The sequence below is a fragment of the Gracilinanus agilis genome, chromosome 3 (assembly GCF_016433145.1).
Source record: "Gracilinanus agilis isolate LMUSP501 chromosome 3, AgileGrace, whole genome shotgun sequence".
Taxonomy (NCBI): domain Eukaryota; kingdom Metazoa; phylum Chordata; class Mammalia; order Didelphimorphia; family Didelphidae; genus Gracilinanus; species Gracilinanus agilis.
The window spans coordinates 156,402,464-156,424,477 of record NC_058132.1 but is presented as its reverse complement, the minus strand read 5'-3'; the positions used below and the strand labels follow the sequence as shown (position 1 = coordinate 156,424,477).

The following is a 22,014-nucleotide window of genomic DNA, read 5'->3' as shown; positions in this document are numbered from 1 at the left end:
TTCTCTTCTTTTTCCTCTCTCTCTCTCTCTCTCTCTCTCTCTCTCTCTCTCTCTCTCTCTCTCTCTCTCTCTCTCTCTCAATCTCTCTCTCTCTCTCCATCCCCATCTCTGTCTCTGTCTCTCTCTCTGTGTCTTTGTCTCTGTCTCTCTTCTCTTTCTCTAGGAGAAACAACTACTGCTCCATTCTTTCATACTGGGATCATAGCCCTGAACCAACCAAAGGTGACCCATGACATCCCTGGGGATATCCCTCAAGTCCTCTTTTCTTCTTTTGCCCTTTACCACACAATGAAGACTCTAAGAATACATTTGGAGTCAAGAGACCCAGCTTAGAATTCTAGCTTTGCCACTTTCTACCTGCGCAGTGATGGGTAGGTCACTTTAGTTTTCTTAGTTTCTGTTCCTTCATCTGGAAAATGAGAGGGTTGGACTAGATGACCTCCAATGTCTTTTCCAGAAGACTTACATAAATAGTGAAAATGAGGCTCAAATGCTCCAAAGGGTCCCATTAAAATAATTCTACCCAACCATACAAGCTTCCTAAACTCTATTAACTGCTAACTAGTTAACATTATTTCCTTGGGCTGGAGTGGCCAGGCATGTTTCCCCTGAGGGCCCCAGAGTATCTTACTTCCATCTAACCACCAAAAGAGAATCCCATCTTTCTTTCTGGCACAGAATCCCTTAAACATTTCCCCAACACAAACACACACACACACACACACACACACACACACACACACACACACACACACACAGCCAGATTGATATCCAGTCTCCCCCCACCTCCTGCTAATTCTATCAACCCCTGCATGAATCTTTACTGAGTTTACTATGCAAGATGTATTTACCAGGTTCCTGGGAGCTGCTAACCTTACATTAGTATATTTGAAAAAAATTTCAGGATTCTTTTGCTCTCCTGAATATAACTACCTTGCCACCCTATTTCTGTTCTTCACATTTGCCTTTATCTCTGTACAGGGCTACTTACTTCCCTTAGAACCACTACGAAAACTACTGTTTCGCTTCTCAAAGACCAGAAGAGATATCTGAGAAATAGAGTACAATCAGAAGGCTTAGTATCCTATTTGTACAAATGTATGACTACTGATGCATATATCACCAAAAGAACTCATCATTATACAGGGTGTTCCAAAAAGTCCTAGAGCAGTTTTAAGCTTTAATAGCTAAAGCCTGCACTCACACTTTTGGAACATACTGTATTTAAAGACTGTGGACCTATGATTTGGTTCTTTGACAGGAGAACTGGACTAACTCCAGACTGTAATTCTGGGCTTGTTCTTAGCCAACAGCAAAGGCCTTTGTTGGGGAGCGTTGGGGCCTCAAATATATGGGAGTATGCTGGGAAATAATTTGCAAGCAAAAAAAAATCCATTACATTCTGTTAAGTCTAATCTGCATTATTAACATTTTCTCCATCACTTTCTTAAGGCTGGACAATTGACAAAACAATAAATCAAGTCCTGATTTATAATATTTGCTGATTTCCAAAATGTAAATGCTGACCCTGAAAATTTAACAGTGGGCTCCCAGAGCCAGTTTGAATAGTCTCCAGAACACCTCTGCAAACACACCTTTTCCCACAGCTACCATCCAAAAGAATATTTGCTGTGCCCTTTCCTCAGGGGATACATTATGCCAGGGGATGCCAATTAGAGTTCAAAATTATAGGAACAAACAGTACATAATTTTAAAAGTGCAGAGGTACCCGCCAAATGTTTATAAACTTTTCTCCATTTTCAACACAACACACAATAATACGTTGAAGCAAGGCAACAGTCTTCTTGTAAACTGCAGCTTGCCAGCTTAATGGAGGTTTCATAAATGTCCTACTTTGGTTGCAGAAAACCTGAGCTTAACCTGTCCTACCCAATAGCAAGAAGATAAATCCTGATGAGTTCTGGATGTCAGCTGGACCCCAGTTCTCTAAGCTGATCAGAATGAAGAAATTCCTCCATAACTTTTACAAATTCAGATCCTTTTTCTGTTCTCTACTGTTTAAAAAACCAACAGTATGGTAATAAAGTAGGGGGAAAAAACAATGACTAAATTGTCCAAAGATTTGAATTCGAATCCTGTCTCTGATATTTTCTAGCTACCATGACTCTGGAAAGCCACAATCTTTAGTGGACTTCAGTCTTCTATAAAATGAAGAGTTCAATTAGGTGGCCTTTGGGGTCCCTTCTAAACTCTAATTTTATGATCCTTTACATTTCCCTTTTCCCTCCTGCTTATGGTTCTAAATTTAGATAATCAGATTTGAAGCTAAGAAAACCTGGGTTTGAATTCCACTTCTGACAAATGTGGTTTATATGATCCTGGGAAAATCACTTAACTTTTCACTGCTCTGGGTAGTTCTCTAAGACTGAGGTTCAGAGAATGTGCTGACTGGCTTTAATAGGGGGCCTTTCCTTACCTGAGAGTTTCCTCTGTCATGAAATCACAAGTCCAGTCTCTCTATCCATATTTATCCATAGTTCCAAATATCTAATTTTAGGTTTTTCTTATCCTTGAGTCTAATTATAGCTTTTCTTATTGTTAAGAATTCTTCTATGCTTTTAGCAGCTAGGTGGTACAGTGGATAGAGTGATGGCCCTGGAGTCAGGAAGACTTGGGTTCAAATCTGACCTCAGACAGCTATGAGATCCTAAGCAAGTCAATTTACCTTGTTTGCCTCAGTTCCTCATTCATAAAATGAGTTGGAGAAGGAAATGGCAAACCACTTCTATATCTTTGTCAACAAAATCCCAGATGGGGTCATGACGAGTTGAACAGAACTGAGAAAACTGAATAATATTCTGGTCTACTGATCCCCTTGCTGGAACCATGGGATAAGGTTGGGGAAGCTGGCATCTTGGTTAGTGGCCTGTTTAGGCTTAGATAGAAAGTGAACAGAGATAGAGAGAAGGATAGATATCATCTTTTTAGAATTTAATTAAGGAAGACTTTATAGGAAATAAGAATTTTGAAGGAATGAGAGGACATTTATTTGTGGAAAGTGGTAAAAAGAAACATGGCAATGAAGGAAATAGCCAATAATGGATGAAGCTGTTAAGCAGGTGAAGTGAGTCCTCTTCCTCTTTTGGCACCCTTCTATCCCTTTACCTGCTATGTCTTCCTTATCCCTTGCAGAAAAGTCTGTTGTCCTCATAGGATCCTGAGATGCTGTGAACAAGTCCCTCAAAGAGTCTGGAAAAATTGGGCTATTCCAATCTGTCCTGCTCCCTGCTCCACTTGGCAGCTTCTTATCTGGAGACTGAGATCCCTGGCTTTCCTGCCTGATATTGTAAAGTTAATGTTTTCTCAAATTTTTTTAATATCCTTTGTGCCTTTCCCAATGTATATATTTTCCTCTTCTCAGAGAGTCATTCCTTATAAAGAGAAATTTAAAAAACAGGTGGGAAGGAATTTATCAACACTAATTAATATATTGAAAAAGTCTGATATTATATGCATTGTTCCATATCCATAATACCTCACCTTTGCAAAGAAGCAGGTGGGGCAGTGACATTTTTTTATATTTCTTCTTCATAGTGTTGTGAGGGTTTTTTTAGCAATTAATTTAGTAATAGTGTTGGACCTAGCAGGAAGGGCAGGAAGATTCCAAGATGGAATGAAGGAGCAGTGTTAATTGAAATTTGGGAAATGCCATTTAAAAGTATATATATATATTTTCTATGGACACGTGGGGACCTTAAAAACTACATTTCCCGTGGTGACTCTTAGTGGTTGGACATAACTGTTGCTAACCCTGGGAGATCTCAGAGTTAGGGAAAAACTGCATCCAGATTCCCTGGGATCCTGAGAGGTGAAGGCTTTCAGCAAGTGGAAAACTGACCTGCAGAGCTGCACCAAGTAGGGAAGTGGTTTGTGATCTGGTGGACAGCATTTCAAACTCACTCTCCCTACCTGGGTACCTTGAATCACTTGGTGGAATTGGCTCTTGGCATCCTGTGACCATCCTTGGATTACAGTGAGACCCCAAAGCCACCCTCAGGCCCTTTAGCTGAGCTGACCAAACCTGGATGGAACCAGGTTTGAAGAAGCTTTCCCTGTGACTTCAGTATTGCTTCCTTTGGGCCCTGCCTGGCTTAGGTCAATAGGATAGTGTAGTTAAGTCCTTCCCTGCCCCTGTGGTTTGCCCTTAGGTTTCAAGTGTAGAATCCCCTATCCCATCCTTTATTTAGTTACCCTCAATTAAACTGTATAAACTTTTACCTTTGCCTGCTGGTTCCATAGACCCTGGCCTAGGATGAGCTGGGTGACGGTTGGGCCAACTGCCATTCCTGTCAGTTAAAAGCTGGGCAGTGAATCCTGGTCTCCCTATCCTGGTTGGTCCTGTCTCTCCTTCAACCCAGTGTGTACCCACAAACCATTTAGGTTACATTTTAATAATAACTAACATCCCTGGTGCCCCACCATTACAATAGCCAATACTACACATTGTAACTTTTCAGGATTCATTTTTAAGGGTTTTTTTGTTTTATTTTTGCTTTTGTTCTTCTCATTTATGTTGTTGTAGTCATCATGAATGGTATTTTTCTAGTCCTGTTTATTTATGAAGCAAATTATAATGCTCATAGATCTATTTTATGTCACTTTAAGTTTTTCTGGGACCACAGCATCTCAGAGCTGGAAGAGAGGCCATGCCATCCAACAATTACCTCGTCATGAATCATCTTTACAATATACGTGAGAAATGGTCTTCCAACATTTGTGTGAAAACTTCCAGTGAAGGAAACCTACAACTTGGAGATAGCTCTAACTGTTAGGAAATTTTCCCTTGCAGGAAACCTGAATTTTCTATTTTTCTGCAATTTTCTCCTGCTGTTCCCCATTCTGTCCTGTGGGTTTAAACGGAAGTCTAATTACTAGCCTCTCAAATACTTGAAGAAAAGAATCATGTTCTCCCTAAATTTTCTCCAGACCAAACATTATGATTTCCTTCCCCAGATCCTCAAATGACGTGAATTCAAGGACCTTCAGCAACCTGGTCCAGCTCAGTACAATTCAATTATACTCTATTCAATCTAAAAAAACAAAGAGAATCAAAGGGCAGGCAATATTTTAGATCTCTTTGGGCATAGTTCCAAATTGCGATCCATTCACAACTCCACCAGCAATGCATTAATGTCCCCATTTTGCCACATCCTCTCCAACATTCATTACTCTCCCCTGCTGTCATTTTAGCCAATCTTCTGGGTGTTGAGGTGATACCTGTAATGCAGGGTTGCAGCAATATATTTTTTTTGCTTTTGCAAATTCAACTGTATAGCCCTGGCAGTTAGAAGTTTTAGAATGTTCACAGAAAGACAGTTGGAGCCTGATACTATAAATAGTGCTGAAGCTCCAACTGAAGGGCTTTTTGCCTTTTGGCTTCTGCCTTGACCTGTGCTTATTTGTCTTTGGGGCATTTGGACCTAGCTGATTTTTCTGGACCTCTCCCTCATCTCTCCATTTATATCCCTGTTATTTCCCCTGAATTTCCCTTTGGGCCCTGGGAGGAAGGGTGGGCTTAGTGGTTGGACATCGTGGGTTTAGTTTCTGTAGGCAAGTAGGGCATCCTAAAACAAGCCACCCCTAATTTAGTGATTTGATAAATACTTTACTTCAAAGGCAGTCAAACCTTCCTGAGTGGGAGTGCAGGCCTCTCTCAGTCTAACCGTCTCCTGTGACCCATCACCCAGCACCAGCCTTCTCCCTAGCAGCAGTTATAAAAACCTAAAACCTCTATCCCTCTGATTATCCCTGACATTAATAAATCTCCTTTGTTACCTATACAAAGCCTCTGGTGAATAATTTTATTGAAGATTAAGGCAAAGGCTGAAGAGGGAAGAATTACTTTCCTTTTATTTTCCTAGGGAAACCTAGGCATCTATCTTGGGCAGGAAGTACCCAGTGGAGACATCAATTACAATGACAGGGAGGAGCCTTTGACTCCTCCCTCAAAGGGACCTTAGAAATTAACAAGAGAAACCCCCAGCCTTGATCTAAACATTTCTGACTGGCCCAATTCCTCCTGTATCATAGAGATACTTTTCCTGCCTGAAGATCCAGCCTATTTCCTCCCTGTACCCTCTGTCTCTAGCCTCAGTGAATAAGCCTGTTTGAGCTGCCCTCCTGTATACTCCAATCCATTCCTTTATCCTCCTATATACTACCTACCCATTCTTCCCTACACTCAGCTATCCCCTTCATTCCTTCCTCCAGTCACCTATATTTCCTTTATCCCTCCTCATGCCAAAATTGCCTAACTTCTATATAACATACCTCAGAGTTGTTTTGATTTGCATTTCTCTAATTATTAGAAATTTAGAACACTTTCTCATGTGCTTATTGATAGTTTTGATTTCTTTATCTGAAAATTTCCTATTCATGTCCCTTGCCCATTTATCAATTGGGGAATGATTGATTTTTTGTATAATTGATTTAGCTCCTAGTATATTTGAGTAATTAGACCTTTGTCAGAGTTTTTTGTTATAAAGATTTTTCCCCAATTTGTTGTTTCCCTTCTGACTTTGGTTGCATTGTTTTTGTTTGTACAAAAACTTTTTAATTTAATGTAATCAAAATTATTTCTTTTACATTTTGTAATTTTTTCTAACTCTTGCTTGGTTTTAAAATCTTTCCTTTTCCAGAGATCTGACAAGTATACTATTCTGTGTTCACCTAATTTACTTATAGTTTCCTTCTTTATATTCAAGTCATTCACCCATTCTGAATTTATCTTGGTGTAGGGTGTGGGATTTGGAACTAAACCTAATCTCTCCCATATTGTTTTCCATTGCTGGGTTTGTACCCCAAAAAGATTGTAGGGAAAAATACATGTACAAAATATTTATAGCCACGCTCTTTGTGGTGGCAAAAAAACTGGAAAACAAGGGTATGCCCTTCAATTGGGGAATGGCTGAACAAATTGTGGTGTCTGTTGTTGATGGAATACTATTGTGCCTTTTCAAAGGAATAATAAATTGGAGGAATTCCACGTGAACTGGAATGACCTCCAGGAATTGATGCAGAGTGAAAGGAGCAGAACCAGGAGAACAATGTACACAGAGACTGATACACTGTGGTAAAATCAAATGTAATGAACTTCTGTACTAGCAGCAATGCAATGACCCAGGACAATTCTTAGGGATTTATGGAAAAGAACACTACCCACATTCAGAGGAAGAACTACAGGATTGGAAACATAGAAGAAAAACAACTACTTGAACACATGGGTTGATGCGGACGTGATTTGGGATGTAAACTCTAAATGACCACCCTAGTACAACTACCAATAATATGGAAATAGGTCTTGATCACATGAAGAAACAGTGGAAATGTGCATTGGCTACGAGGGTGGGGGGGATGGGGCAGGAGTTGGCAGGGATGGTGGGGAGAGTAAGAACATGAATCATGTAACCATGGAAAAATTTTTTCTAAAAAAATAAAATTAGATTCGAATCAAAAAAGAGAGAGAAAACTTGAATCATTGTTGCCTTAAAGTAGGTTATCTTCTTTTGGCAGGGGTGGGTGGGAAATATGACATGTACACAAAAAAAGTAAATACAAAATAAATGCAAAGTAATAAAAAGTGATTTTTAGGAGGGCAGGAAGTAATAGCTGGAGTAATTCAGAAAAGCTTTCTGTGGTAGGAGCTACTAGAGCTGAACTCTGAAAGAACAGAGGATTTCTACAAGATAAATGTATCAAGTACAATCCAGACACATGGGATGATTTGCACAAAGGCATGTAGTCAGGAGATGGAATCCTGTACCTGAGGAAGAGTTTGACTAGAATGGAAAATACCTAAAGAGGGGGCAGCTTGGTGGCTCAGTGGATAGACAGCCAAGCTTGGAGATGGGAGATCTTGGGTTCAAATCTTGTCTCAGACATTTCCTGGCTATCACTTAACCCCGATTTCCTAGCCCTTACCACTCTACTGCCTTGGAACCTATACTTAGCATTCTAAGTATAGCATTCATTCTAAGAGAGAAGATAAGGGTTTTTTGTTTTGTTTTTTAAAAGAAAATATATGGAGAGTAGTGCAAAATACAATTGGCTAAGTAAATGGAAACCAGGGTTGCCCAAAGCTTCAAATGGCAGGCTGGGGAGCTAATATGAATTTTGAGTAGAGAATATCATAGTTAGATCTGTATTTTAGGATTATTTATTCAGCATCTGTGTGGATATTACTTTAGAAAAAGGGAAAATTGGAAGAAGGGAGAACAATCAGGGGGTAGCTGAGGTAGTTCTGATGAGATGTGATGAGGACCTGTTCTAGGATAAAAGTTCTGTAAGGGAATAGAAGAGGGTATATATGAGACCCTATGGATGCAGGATCAACAAGATCTGGCAGTTAATTGGATATGAGATTGAGGAGGAGGGCAAGAGTTATGGATGATTCCAAAATTGCTGAGCTGGGTTAACAGAAGTCTGGTGGGTAACATTAATATAAGTGGGATAGTTTGAAGGGTGATTGCCTTTGTAAGTAAATACAGTGAGTTCCACTTTGAACAAATTTAGTTTCTATCCAGTAGGGATTTCATAACACTGATTGCTCTCCATTAGATATTCTCTAGCTTATCAATATCCTTCATAAAAGTGGTGCAAAAAAATTGAATATGATACTCTTGATATGGACTGATAAAGGCAGAGAGAATAGTAGGGTTATCATTGTTCTAGTCTCAAACACTATGTTTCTTCCAGATTGAGATCAAGTTCATTTTCTTGCATGCCATTTTATATTGCTGATTCATACCCAACTTTTGGTGCACCAGAATCTCAAGATTTTTTTCCAAATAAATTGATATCTATCCATGCCTCCATTATTCTGTACCCATAAAGCTTATTTTTGGACCCCAAAGTAAGTGTTTTGGGGAGGTTTTGAAAGTAGAGGGCCTTTTATTTAAGAAGCTGATAGTTTCTAAGTCCCTTCTGATTAAAGAAATGCAAATTAAAGCAACTGAGGTACCACTTCACACCTGGCAGATTGGTCAATATGACAGCAAAGGAAAGTGATAAATGTTGGAGGGGATGTGGCAAAATTGGGACATTAATGCATTGCTGGTGGAGTTGTGAATTGGTCCAGTCATTCTGGAGGGCAATTTGGAACTATGTGCAAAGGGATCTAAATGAATGCCTACCCTTTGACCCAGCCATACCACTGCTGGGTTTGTACCCCAAAGAGATAATAAGGAAAAAGACTTGTACAAAAATAGTTATAGCTGTGTTCTTTGTAATGGCAAAAAATTGGAAAATGAGGGGCTGTCCATCCATTGGGGAATGGCTGAACATTTGTCGTATATGTTGTTGATGGAATGTTATTGTGCCAAAAGGAATAAAGAAATGGAGGAATTCCATGTGAACTGGCATGACCTCCAGGAACTGATGCAGAGCAAAAGGAGGAGAACCAGGAGAACATTGCACATAGAGACTGATACACTGTAGTACAATCGAATGTAACAGACTTTTCTACCAGCAGCAATGCAATGACCCAGGACAGTCCAGAGGAACTTGTGAGAAAGAACGCTATCCACATCCAGAGAAAGAACTGTGGAACCAGAAATGCATTAGAAAAATATATGCTCAATCATGTAGTGTGATAGGGATGTGATTAGGGTTTGGATGTTAAAGGATCACTCTACTGTAAATACAAATAACATAGAAATGTGTTTTGAACAATGATACATGTATAACCCAGTGGAGCTGCTTGTCAGCTTTGGGAGGGGGGAAGAGAGAGTGAGGGACGAGAGTTATGAATTATGTAACCATGGAAAATATTCTAAATAAAAATTTTTAAAAAGAAGCTGGTTGTATGTAAGGGAAAACCAAAGAGAAAAAAAGGAAGACATTAGACAGAAGGAGTTACTGGAGGGAGGCCATGATGTTGGAAAAATTCACAATATGTATCTCTGTTAAACTATTTCTTATTTCCTTTGGTCCTATGTTCTAACCTGTCAAGATCTTTTTGGATGCACACTATCAAGCACAGTAGACACCAAGAAGTATCTCATCTGCACAGTCCATAAACATTCCATCTAAACCTTTATCCCTGAAACTTTATGTTGTTAGTGATCTCCTTCCCCAATGACACTGAACCATTAAAGACTACTCTTTGGATCCTACCATTCAACCAGTTCTGAATTCATCTAATTTTACCAGCTTCTAGTTTATCCTCTCTCCATATTTTCTACAAGAATAGCCTGAGACTTTGTCAAATGTATTTCAAGATTTAGGCAAATCTTATCTCCAGAATTTCCCTCTTCTACTGATCATAAAAGGAATCAAGACTATTCTGTAATGACTTCCTTTTCCTGGGGTCATGATGTTCCTTTTGGTTCAATTTTTTTAAATCCTTACCCTCTGTGAATCAATACTAAGTATTGGTTCCAAGACAGAAGAATGGTAAGGACTGGGCAATTGGGGTTAAGTGACTTGCCCAGGGTTACACAGCTAAGGAACTGTCTGAGGTCAAATTTGAATCCAGGATTTCCCATCTTCATGCCTGGCTTTCTTTCCACTGGCTGCTCCTGTGTGCTCACTTTTCAAGGTGTTCCCACCTCTTTAATAATATCTCATAGCATTTTTCTATAGTAATCAAACCAAACCTATAGTTTTCTTTTCCTTTTTGGAAATTGTGACATTTGGTCTTTCCCAATTTTGCAGTGACCCTCTGGTTCCCTATAATCTTTCAAAGATCACTGACAATGACTCAACAACCACATCTGCTGGTTCTTGAAATATCTGGGGATATAGCTTATATGGACCAATTGACTTGAACTCATATAGGGCAGTAAAGTGCTAGCTGTCTTCTTCCTTATCTCAGGCATCAGTTCTCTATTAGCCATTTCTCTCATGTCTTGCCAAAGTTAAATCATTCTCTTTGTCTGAGAAAAGAGTAGCAAAATAAAAATTAACAGTTCTTCCCTTCAGCAGTTTCCTATCCCTCTAGTGTATTTCCTTTCACCAGTATAACTAGAATCTTTAAAAAATTTTCTTCGATTTCTTCATCAGCCTTAGCTTCTCTACTTTTATAGTCTTTTTTTCTAAATATTTTTCCAATTACATGTAGACTTTTAAAACATTCTTTTAAAAAATTTGAATTACAAATTCTCCCTCCCTCCCCCCAGTAATGGGCAAACTTTTTAAAGAGGGGGCCAAAGGAAAGGAAATGCTCATCTGTCAGTCTATTTCTAAGGCAACTCGTTTGAAGTTTCATTGTATTGCATCCTACTCATTTTATTTGTCAGATTAAGAATAATGTCCCGTGGACAGATAGAACATTTTGGGGGCCACATCTGGCCCACGGGCTGTAGTTTGACCATCACTGGAATAGGCAATTGATTTGATGGAGGTAATACGTGTTGTACTCATGCAAAACATATTTCCATATGTCATGTTGTAAAAGAAAACACAGACAAAAAAATCCCAAATAAGAAAAATAGAGAAAGTTAAAAAAGAATATATTTCAATCTACATTCAAACTCCATCAATTATTTCTCTAGAGGTGGATAGCATTTTCTGTAATGGGGTATTTGGTATTATCTTAGATTTCTCCATTGCTGAGAATAGCTAAATCGTTCACAGTTGATTATCCTAATACATATTTCTGTTAATGTGTACAATGTTCTCCTGGTTCTGCTCACTTCACTTTGCATCAATTAGTGTTTTCCCAGATTTTTATGAAAGTATCCTGATTGTCATTTTTTATAGCACTTTAGTATTACATCACAATCATATACCACAATTTGTTCAGCCGTTGCCCAGGTGATGAACATTTTCTTGCTTTCACATTCTTCACTAAATATGCAAGATTGTTGCAAAAAATTAGAGCAGGTACCATGTTCAATTCATTCCTTCACAGAAATCCCCTCTACCACTTCCATTACTAGTGATCATCTAGCCTTTTAGATAAAAAAGTATAATGAGTATTTCTTTCCATAGAATATGCATTGAGTTGTACTGTCTACTTCCAGGCAAATATGTGCTCACCTCTGAAGTACTTGTTACTTTAGGTCCGTGGTGGCAAAACTATGACACATGTGCCAAAGATGGTACACAGAGACCTCTCTGTGAGCACCCACGCCCTCACTGGCCAGAGTTAGTTACTAGAAAGGCAGAGAGACTCAGGCAGAGCTGCTCTCTTCCCCCTCTCCATCAGGACTCCCTGTCCCTCTGCCAGCAGCCCAATGGAAGAGCTTACTCCTTCCCCTGAGCGAAGGTCCCTGGACCACTCCCTCCTTTTCTCCCACCTCAGTCTGGGGTAAGGTGGGAAGTTGAAGGGGACACACAGTCTTGGGAGGGTGGGGCACAACATGATGTGTCAAAAAGATCTGCCATCACTGCTTTAGGATAATGCAACAAACCCTGGTTGTTCATTGATCCCTTATCTCATGATGGCTGAAATAGGGAAAAGATTGCATTAAAGCAACTTTTGACAGGATTGGCTAGAAATCCAGGAGGACTGACTAGCTCAGTAGATCCTCAAAAAAGAGTAATTCTGCCTCTTTATTCTCTCCATTTTCCCATTTAGCAAGTAGCTCTCCTTCTCTAGAGATGACATGAGGAAGTGGGGGAAAGGTGACAGGTTTTCCCCCTCCCCAGCATCCTGTATAGCACAGGATGACCAAAGCACAGTTCCTGCCTAGGAAATCCTGAGCCTGGATTTTGGGCTATCTCTTCTATTATTTTTTTAAGCATAGATGAGTGAGTAGTGATCCTAAAATTAGTATTTCAGCTTTGAAGGCAGTCTTGAGAGTTTGAGAGGTTGTGGTATCAGATGTCCTCAGTCAATATCTGCTCTAATACAGGAAAGACCTCTGACTACAGTGACTATAATGCTTGTTGGTTGGAGAAGACAACTATTGACAGGAAGTGAAGCCAAAGTTCTAGCTTGTATAAGTTTGGAGGGAGTTGCCTGGATAGTGCAAAGCTAAGGAGAAATGGGAAATACCAATTCAACAGCTCAACAAACCGTATGACATTTGGGTAATTTACGTTATCAACTCCCCAGGAAATTTTAGAAGTAGTTATAAGTTCCTGTTGCTTATTTTAAGTTGTTCTGACTCTTTGTACATGTGCGTCTTGTGTGCTGGCCATTTCCTTTCCGTAGAGGAAATAAATAGTTGTCTCATATCTGATGTACATTAAACTTTGAGTGCTTTTTTATTCTCTCATTTTTGGGGAGACTCTAGGCATGATCCAAACCTAAGCTATTTTCTATTTTCTCTGTGATTCTAGAGGGAGAGTATAAAAAGCCAAAGTGTTCAAGAAAAGAATCCAGGTCTTTCTCTTCAGTGGTTAGCTCTCTTAGAACTAAACCTGAACTACACATACAAGTGAAAGGGAGCCTTTAGCAGAGAGGGAAAGTATGGAATACCCCAGATCTCCTAAGCCTAACGACACTAGATTATTTCAGCACCCTAAACTCTCTAAGCTTAGATGCATTCCAACTCATAAGCACCATCTTAAAATAAAGCTTCTAAACTTTGCCAAAGTCATTGTAGGTACTAGTTCCCCTTCTGTGAATTGTACTAGACCAGTCAGTTTGCCCATTGGAACTTGGGATTAAATGAGAGTAACTGTATTGTCTGAGGGAGGATGATATAATGGAAAGAACAGTGGAGACCTAGCATCCAAACCTACTTCTTCCATCTGAATCTCAGCTTGTCCATCTCTTTAATGGAGATTATAATACTTACACTTCTACCCAACAAGCACTTTTGGAAGGGAAGCAGGCCACTGTATAGAAATTCATGTTATTATGCTTAGGAAAAACTGGAGGTGAAGTTTGTTTATTGGTCCTTCCATCTCCCAAACCATTTATGGGCAATTGCCATATGACACAGTAATGACTATTCACATCATTAAATATATGCTAGATTAATTTTGTTGTAAGTTTTATTTGATTTCAACACAAGACTCTCTATAACTGTGTTTATAGTTTACTGATTATGTCATATAACTGGTTGCTTAAGCTGCATGGTCATCTGCTCGCAAATGAAAAAAAAAAGAAGGAATGTTACAAGAGACAATTTTCTCATACCAAGAAATGAGTTATGGGATTTGGGGCATTAGGGGCAGGCTGGTGTGGGAAATATTTATGAGCCCCACATGGGCAATCACTTACTTGTAAGGTTGGCCCTGGTGAAAGATTGGAGCAGGAAGGAGCAAGTTGTATATTTTCAGGAATTGCAAAAAACTGTAAGAGTTCTTGTCCAATGTAACAGATGTTAATTTAGAGTTGGGCCTGAGATGGAGCTTGGACACTGAACAAACACACCCATGTCTCCAAGATTTTTGTAGAACTAGAGAAGTGCTCCCTTCCTCTTGGGTTTTCTAGGGCTGTTTCTCTGTTCCCTGGCTCTGGAATTTGGAATAAGGGTGTGAGATAGGCCAGGTGGGGGCAGTGTTTGGGACAGAATTCATAAAAGGAAGGAAGCCTGAGGCTATTAAAAAAAAAAGATTGATGGTGATGGAATGGAGAAATAATGATTAACAAGGAAACTGCACAGGTTTATGTATTTAACTACATTTTGGTTAGTAGAAGAGGTTATTATTGTTATTTTCTAAAAGGGACAACTATGACATAATGGAAAGAGCACCATACTGGAAGTTGGAAAATCTGGGTCCTACTTCTGGATCTTTAATTATACCTTATATTCATTTACCACTTTCAGGTACCATGCTTTACATCATATCCTGCCATTGACTTAGGCCATATTGCTATATGTCTTATTATTATACATATAGGGCCCTCTCCAGATCCCACTGTCCCCATTCCATCTTTTGTGCTGCATACAGTAATCAAATCAAACTACTATTGCTTGTGGAAAGGGCATATTAATTAACTATTTGAAAGATTGATTCAACATCCCTGAAATCCCCATCCCTATACATCCCCGTAGAATATATGGGGTGTTCAGGGAGGACTAATACCTCTGGGGTGAGGTTTTCCTGAGATCTTTTCAAAGCTATTCATCCACATTTCATGTCTATTTTCAAACAAAAGATAAACAACCACCTTCAAGACAAAGATTTCTTTTCTGGGCCACTATACCATGATATATTAAACCCCCTGTTGGAATTTAAGTTTCTTGGGGATAGTGTCTGTCCTTATTTTAGTATTTCTGTTTTCAGGGTATAGCACCATGCCTGGCCCATAGTTGTTGTTGTTTGTCTTTCATTTTCAAAGTGGACCAGTGCCATCATGGGGTGGTTTGATGTGTGCAAGAACTGTATTTAAGTGAGGCAGAGTTGCACAGTTATCAGCCTCACTCTTTCTTCCAGAATCATTGAAATCCAGTGGTAAGACAAAAGTCAAGATGACTGAAGATGGCTCATGAGGCAGTGAATGAATCTTGGCTTCTTTGATGTCTAACCAAATTCTAATCATTCCATAATGCCTGCTTCAGCTACCTTCATGACAGGTGGACAGATTGTTGTCATCTGTCTTTTCCACTTGCTTGGAGTAGACATTGAGCAGCAGGAAGACAATGAAAGAAAGCAGCTTTGAAAAGTCCCTCACATCAAAAGTGCCCATCTTTCCAGAATACTTTGTACAACCTTTAAAATTAACTAACTTAATTAAAGCTTTTGTGTTTTTGTCAAGGCACCATCATTTCCCAAGTTTTCCAGTTACATAAGGGTGGTATTATCCTCAACTTCTCACTCTTTTAACCCCACGGATCTAATCAGTCACCAATCTTGGCATTTCTCCCTTTACAACACCTCCCTAGTCCCAAAGCTACCTCTTTAGTCCAGGTCCTCATCACCTCTTGCCTAGATTATTTCAACAATCTCCTAATTGTTCTCCCTGCCTCAAGTTCCTCCCTACTCTGTTCTGTCCTCCACCCTGCTTCAGAAGTGATTTTCCTTAGATACAGATCTGTCTATGACTTGCTCTTTCTCAATAAACTCCTTTGCCTCCCTATTGCCTTTATTATAGGATCAAATATTATCCTTTTCTGATTTGATGTTTGGCACCAAACAAGTAAATTAGCTTAGATAGTATCGTCATTTTCATTAAATGGACTCTTTTCTTTAGAGCCCTTCATAAACTTTTCCCAATTTATCACTTAAGCCTCATTGTACATTACTCTTCTTGTACTCTGTTATTTAAACAGACTGGCCTTTTCTCTTCCTCACAGAAGACCCTTGGCTTCCTGTCTTTACACTTTTGCACTGGCTATCCTCTATGCTTGGAGAGTACTCCTTACTCACCCTTCCTTCATTTAACCCTCTTCCTGACAAGCTTAACTACCACCTTTTACAGGAGCCCTTAGTGATCCTCTGAATAGACTGTGCCCTCCCTTTCAAACTCGCTTTGTATTGAACTAGTCCGTATTCTTATTCTGTATATATACTTATATATGCATTTGTGGTCTCACCCGTTAGAAAATAATCCTGAGAATAGGAGTTGTTCTTCATTGTACGTATATTCCCAATGCTTGTGACACCTCTGATGAGAAAGTTTTGCTGAGCCCTGGCTGCTCATCCACCTTTAGTGTCTTCCTGTCACCCAACACATCTGTGGCTCCAAGAAGCTGGCTGGAGCATATGAAGCAGCCATACCCTGCTAAAACAGTCTGGACAGACAGACTAAACCAGATCGAGGGTAACGGACAGGTCTTGAGCCTGCTGGTGAGTGTGAGGGATGTCTACCCCAAGCAGGTGAAAACCTCTCCCTGGGTAAAGGAAAGACTACAAAAAATTGTTCCACTGGCCATGAAGGTGGCTGAAGCAGCCTTTGTGGCTTAGAGCTTGATCAAACATTAAAAATGCCAAGGTCATCCAGTGCATCCCAGGCCATGGCCAATCATCCTGACTTTTGTTTTGCCACTGAACTTTGTTAACTCTGGAAGAGAGAATGAGGCTGATGATTTGGTGCAACTTAAATCCAATTCACAAATAAGTCAAGATATTGCCCTATGATGTCATTGGTCCTCTTCAAAAATGAAGGACAAACAACAACAAAATTCTTTGACAAAAACTGCTGGAACAATTGGATAGAAAAATGGAAGAAATTAGATTTCAAGCAACATCTCACTCCCTCATACAAAGATTAGCTTCAAATGGGTATACTGATAGCAATTTTTAAAAAATGACCCCATCAGCTAAGTCATTCAGATTTCACTATTTCCATTTTACAGATAAGAAAATGAAACAAAAGCAAGGAAAGTCACTTAACCTCAATTACTTGGCCTTTTTTTTCTTTAGAACATCATATATTTTTTATTTTAATTTTTTCTATGTAAGTATTTTTCCAAGGTTACATGATTCATGTTCTTTCCCTCTCTTTTTTCCTCCCCCCTCCCAGAGCTGACAAGCAATTCCACTGGGTTAGACATGTATTATCACTTAATACCTATTTCCATATTAATCACTTTTATAATAATATAATAATCTTTTAAAAACCAAAACCCCACATCCAATACCCTATAAATAAGTGAAAAACCAAGTGTTTTCCTTCTGCATGTCTACTCCCACAGTAGATATTTTCTCTCGAAGTAGATAACATTCTTTCTCATAAGTCCCTCAGGATTGTCCTGAATCATTGCATTGCTATCAGTAGCAAAGTTGATTACATATGACGGTCCCACAATGTTTCAGTCTCTGTACAATTCAGAACATTATATTTCACAAAAAATGATAAAAAAGTGCAAACATTTTCATGAAGAGCAAAATAAAAAAAAAAAATAGAACATGATAGTACACAATAAGTTCCCAACATTTCATTGCATTTTTGTAAAAGCCTTTCACATCTTTATAAATAAAAGCCTTAAGAACACTTTCTTTTTAAAGATGAGAAAATGAAACAAAACTAAGGCTGTGAGACAATCCAGCAATTTGCCTTTAGGCCCACCCTGAGAAAATACCAGAGCCTGGTTTGAACCCAAGGTCCTTGACTTTGAGTCCAATATTCTTTTCCCTATGTTACCATCACAAACTTACAGGACAAGGAAAAATATGATGTAACACACAAAGAAAAAGGAAAGATGGCTTGAGGAAGGAAAAATGTTAGAACAAACATCAAATTACAATGAAAGCCCCTTTTTTAATAAAGGGGCTTTCCACACTAAACGCGTACACACACACACACACACACACACACGACCTGTTCCTAGTTAGAAAGCAGAGTTTGAAGAAAAAAAAAAAGAGAAAGGAAGAGGAACACCATTTAGTCAGTCTGTTTCAGCTGGGGCTCACTCAGCCTTGAATGAAGTTTTTGATCATAGCCTAGGTCACTTGCCAAAGATGACAGGAGATAGTTACAGTGAGTCCTATGCTTTGAAGACAATAGTGGCTAGCTGTTGTCTTGAGGGCAAGAAAATCACACAGAATGCTCAGGAAAGTCAATCAAGTAGCCTTTGACTAATCTTTTGACCAGCCTAAAGAGAGATGAAGAAAATATAAGAGAAATCCAAATCAAATAGGCAGAGTGGAAAATAAAAAACAAACAACCAGTTATTCAAAATATGAAAGGTATTTAGATTTGAAATTCTACCTATATCACTGGTATCATGTCCAGTACCTTCATTCTGCAGATAAAGAAAAATGAAGATCAGATATTCTAAGTGACTTGGAAAATTACTTTCAGCACTAGGACTGAATGTAAATCTTCTGAGTCTAGATCAAGAACAATCGGTTCCCTCTCACTGGATATCTTTAAGCAGTAATTGGATAACCACTTGTCAAGGATCTTGTATACTAAGGTTCTCATTCAGGTATGTGTTGGGCTAGGTGGCCTCTGAGGAAACTTCCAGTTCTTAGATTTTCTCTGAAAGAAATTTATAAGCCATCTGTAAACCATGCAGCCTTTACTCTGGCCATCCTCCTTATCTTCTTCATTTCTTTCCCACTAGAACTCTAGAATCTCTATGATGCTGGGTTCTTATAGACAGATCCATCTTGCCTGGAGGAATGCCTCTGCTCTACTTTCTGGACATTTTTAAATCATGCTATTGAGTGCATAGTGGAGTATATCTCTTGTTAGCTTCATTTTCTGTATTGTCTTCCCCCTTTGGAATATAAACTCTTGTAATTTTTGTCTCCAGATTTCCCATATGTTCCTTCCTCTTCATATACATACACGGCTACCATCCTAATTCAGGGCTTTATCATCCACCACTTCCTAACTATTTAAATAGCTTCCCATTTTGTCTTTATATTCCAGACTTCTCCCTCCAGTTCAGCTTTCACATAGCTTCCAATACAATTTTCCTAACAATAATCTACCAAGTCATCCCACTCCCTTACACAATAAATGCCAATGGTTCCCTCTTACCTCTAAGATCCAATATAAATTCCTGCTTGGCAGGTTCAGCTCTTTTGGTCTGTGGTGGCTTGAGAGGATTAATGAATGATTTTCCTATTTAAGTAATTTCATAGCATCTGAATTTCATAGCATCATGCCTGAGATTTCAGAACCTTGGCCAGTGAGGACTTCTTTTTGCTCAGCCTTTTTAAATTTGGGGCTTGGTAGGGTTTGAACCTTAAATAGGTTGTTGTTGCTTATGTAGCACCTGAAGAGTCGCCTGGGAAAACTCACCAAATGCATACCTGCCTACACTAGCCTCACCTGTATACGTTAATCATTATTATCATTTGACTGTTATGTGTCTATACCCTTTGACATCATGATAGCTGTAAGCAACAAAAAAGAGTGGGTGTCTCAAATGGTTCATTACTTCTATCTCCTCTCTCATTTGATGTTTCAGTAATGAATCAGTATGTCCACAACAGAGAATGATTTGCCCTGGGCAACAGTTTCCCCTTTCCTCTTTATCCTTCCCATTTCCTCTCCTTTCCTTCATACATACTAACTAATCTGATGGCTGAAAAAGAGAGAAGTAGCTGATGTCTAGCCTTGGAATCAGGAAGACTCTAAATTTCACTTTTGACACATGTTAAAATTTGACTCTGGCCAAGTTACTTAACCTCTGAATCCCCAAAGTAACTCAGCCTATAAATTGCAGAGTGGTTGCTAAACTGCTTTGGTAGGAGTTAGACTATAAACTCCTTGAGGGCAGGGACTTTACTTCTTTTTGTGACCCCAGTACTTAGCACGGTACCTGACACATAGAAGGTGCTTAATAAATGTTGATATATCAAATTTTCCCACTGGGAGCTCTCCTAATCTGATAAGATAATAGATTTTGATCCCTAAAGTATATCTGTGCAACTTATGATTTCACTGGGGTGGGTGCTCCTTCTGTTGAAGCTGATCACAATTACTCTCTGACAAATGGTATTTAGAGTTCCTGGGACTGAGCATTTTGCCATCCTGCTGCCAATATCATAAGGAGACCTTATAACCTAGCTGAGATGATCCTAAGATGATAGACACGTGAACAATTGCTCAGCCCAGACTTAAAACCTTTCCATCTTGTGTTGGACAACGTGCCTGGCCTTGAATTCCATTGGTATAATCATTGAGAGCCTCCAAGTAGAATGAGAGCCCCCTGAAGTCAAGGACTATGTCCCTTTTATATATGTATCTCCAGTATCTCGCATAGTGTGTGGTACAAAGAAGGCACTGATAAAAGCCTGCTGATTGATTAATTGAAAAGGCAGGCTGACTACCTTCTTGCCATGATGAGGCAGGGGATTAAGATTTTAGTATGATGAATTTTTCAGATGGGAAAACTGAGGTCCAGATATGTGAAATGAATTTGTTCAAAGTCATACAATTAATGTTGAATTACTATCCTCTTTTGGAACTTTGGATTTGATATCTAATGGAGCTTTGACTCCAGGATCTCTCTCTCCAAAGAAAAATTGATATCTGAGATAATGAGGCAGCATAAGACTCATTTTGGAGTTCAAGTACCTGGGTTCAAATCCTGCCTCTCTTACTACCTGCAAAACTAAAGACAAACCACTTCACTTCTGTTGCCTCAATTTTCTCATATATAAAATAAGAAGGTTGGACTAGATGTCCTCTATGGTTCTTATGATTGCTTTCTTCACAAGTGGGTAGATATCAATTACCTCAAAGAACTGAAATCTTCCCTCCAGACCAACTGAATTTGTCTCAGGTCTGGAGTCACTTATATTTTTATTTTCAAATCATTAATTATAAAGTAAACAGAGTACAGGAAAGGCCCTGCCGAGATAATAATAATTCCTGCAAATATGAGCCTGATCACCATGCTCTCCAGGTTAATCTGGCTACTTGGATTATTCTATGAATGCAATTTTGTAATCAATCAATTGAAGAGCATTGATTAAGTGCCTACTATATGCCAAGCAATATACTAATCTCTAATGTTGTTGTTCCATTGTTTCAGTCATGTCAGTCATGGCTGACCCCTTCATGACATGGAAAAGATACTGGAGTGTCTTGCCATTTCTTTCTCCAGCTCATTTTACAGATGGGAAAACTGAGGAAAACAGTATAAAGTAACTTGCCTAAGGTCACACATCTAGGAAATATCTGAGGCCAGATTTAAATTCAGGAAGAGTCGTCTTCCTGACTGCAGGGCCAGCACTGTGCCACCTTGCTGATCACTAATTACCAATAGGTGAATAAGAAAAGAAATAGCTTACATATGATGAATAGAGAAGATGCTTTTTATTTTTGTCTTTTAATATTTTATTTTCCTCCTCAATTACATTAAAAAAACAATTTATAACATTTCCTTAAAAGTTTAAGTCAAATTTTCCCCCTATCCTGAGACAGCTAGCAATCTGACATAGTTTTTATATGTTATAAAGATGATATTAGAAAATAAGTCTTGTCATATTAGTTTAGAGATAAGAAGTAGAGAAGCTGGCTTGAGAAAGAATTAGACTTTCAAACATAGCTGAGACAGTGTCAGTTTCAAGTCTAACGATTTTTCTGGGACAGTTACTCTCTCTGGGTGTGCAGTTGGTCTCTGGCAGTTGGCAGAGTCAGACTCTCTCTGGGGAAGAGGAGGTGACTTCTTTTCTCTCTCTCTCTCTCTCTCTCTCTCTCTCTCTCTCTCTCTCTCTCTCTCTCTCTATATCTCTCTCTCTCTCTCT

The 22,014-nt window shown here is 39.0% G+C and overlaps 1 protein-coding gene across 1 annotated transcript in view; it reads right to left on the bottom strand.

The window, feature by feature from the left end:
* SNX19 (sorting nexin 19) overlaps positions 1–22,014 on the bottom strand; it is a 100,568-nt gene that overhangs the window by 334 nt on the left and 78,220 nt on the right. The window lies entirely within an intron of this gene.